A 2,182-nucleotide genomic window follows, 5' to 3' on the forward strand; every position below is an offset into this window, starting at 1 on the left:
GCTCCAAAATCACTGCACATGGTGACTGCAGCCATGAAATTAAAAGATGCTTACTCCTTGGAAGGAAAGTTATGACCAACCTAGATAGTGTAACAAAAGCAGAGACATTACCTTTCTGACAAAGGTCCATCTAGTCAAGGCTATGGTTTTCCCAGTGGTCATGTATGGATGTGAAAGTTGGACTGTGAAGAAAGCTGAGTGCTGAAGAATTGATGCTTTTGAACTGTGGTGTTGGAGAAGACTCTTGAGAGTCCCTTGGACTGCAAGCAGATCCAACCAGTCCATCCTAAAGGAGATCAGTCCTGGGTGTTCATTGGAAAGACTGATGCTGAAGCTGAAACTCCAATACTTTGGCCACCTCATGTGAAGAGTTGACTCATTGGAAAAGACTCTGATGCTGGGAGGGATTGGGGGCAAGAGGAAAAGGCAACAACAGAGAATGAGATGGCTGGATGGCATCACCGACTTGATGGACCTGATTTTGAGTGAACTCTGGGAGTTGGTGATGGACAGGGAGGCCTGGTGTGCTGCAACACATGGGGTTGCAAAGAGTCAGATACGACTGAGCGACTGAACTGAACAAATCAGATTATACTTTGTTCCATTTTCAATTTACTGAAGTGATGACATATTGTCTACTTTTCAAGAACAGTTGTAAAGCAAATATATAAAGCAATAGCAAAATATTTCAGATCATTTTTATATTACTAATGGTGAAGAAAATCTTATTTCAAAGGACAATCCTTTAGGTCTTGAGATGGTATGGTACTCTCAAAAGGCTCAAACAGTAATGGGAAGGGTAGCTTTATTACATTATTTATATGGAATCCTCATGAATGAGATGCTGAGTCTCTTATTACTTAGAGACTAAGGTATTTCTTTAACATAAAATAATAAAAAATTTCCCATATATACTTACTAACATGTTAACTAAATATAGCATTTGTCAGGTTTTATAAAAATTCTCTAAATTTAAACACTGCAATAGATAATAAGCTTTTCAGGTCTGATCATATTACCTAACAGTCTCATAAATAAAACAGATGAGTTATAAACAGTTGAACTGACATATGAGTAAGTGATTAAATGACAGAATACATATGTAGAAACTGTTTCAACTTAATTTATGTTATTTCGATAAGTTAAAATACAAAAAGTATGTATATTGAACCACTATAGACAAAATGAATCAATCAGACTTCAAAGTAGAATGTGATTGAAATCAGTAAAAATAGCTACTATTTACAGAGAACCTGTGATGTGTGAGACACTGGCCATATAGTATTTCATAATACACATCTGCCACTGACAACTCTTCTTTTTCACTCCAGTCCCTATTTCCTTTTCTTTCTCAAATACTTCACAGTTTTATCTAACTTCTCAGAATCTTAGAAATGCCATAAGTAGGAATATATCCAGGAAACACTGAACGGAATACACTAAATGCATTCCAGGGTCTTTAAGAAGTTCCCTGAAAAAACAATCCACCATGGTCAAAGAAATGGAAAAAACAATCCTAAGAGAGCAGGTACAAAAATCCATGGCATTATGCCTTTTTCCCCATTGTGACTTTCTCTCCATTATTACCAGATATGTCTGAATATAGTGAGAGCCAGCAAGGTATACTGAAAAGAGGCCTAATCTAGAAATAAAACTTAAATTCATGTCCATTCTGTGCCACTTACTGCATGATCTTAAAGAAAGTGACTCCACCTACACAGAGTTAAATTTATCTGTAAAATAAAAGGCATTGAATTAAATGACCTCTTAATAACTTCTGCCTATAAAATCACAATGGCTAATTAATTTTTTAAAATAGATTTGAGTAAGCTAGGAGTTGTTACACATTCTCACTTGTTTAACTGGTTTAGTACACAAGAAGGTGTGTAATAAATATTTGCTCAATAACTGGGGACAAGAAATGGAAAAAGCGACTGTCAAGATCAAATGGAGCAATGTTAAATAGTCTTAGTATCTTATATTTATTATTAGTTCATATTCATATATTATTATATTCATATTTTATTCATATTATATTCATATTCATATATTATTAGTTCATATATTAGTGCTAACTGCAAAAGCCAGCACCTGCTAGTGTCAAGAGGATTTAGAAATTCAAGGAATAAGATGCCAAGAGTTCTTCCAACACTGTTCCTATACCTGACATGCAGAAAATATC

General features: G+C 34.9%; 1 protein-coding gene across 1 annotated transcript in view; it reads right to left on the reverse strand.

Annotated features, from left to right (window-relative positions):
- The window catches only part of AGBL4 (ATP/GTP binding protein-like 4), a 1,466,590-nt gene that overhangs the window by 1,398,414 nt on the left and 65,994 nt on the right, over nucleotides 1–2,182 (reverse strand). The gene's annotated exons all lie outside the window — the stretch shown is intronic.

Source organism: Bison bison, unplaced genomic scaffold (genome assembly GCF_000754665.1).
Source record: "Bison bison bison isolate TAMUID 2011002044 unplaced genomic scaffold, Bison_UMD1.0 scf7180017864033, whole genome shotgun sequence".
In the NCBI taxonomy this organism is placed as follows: domain Eukaryota; kingdom Metazoa; phylum Chordata; class Mammalia; order Artiodactyla; family Bovidae; genus Bison; species Bison bison.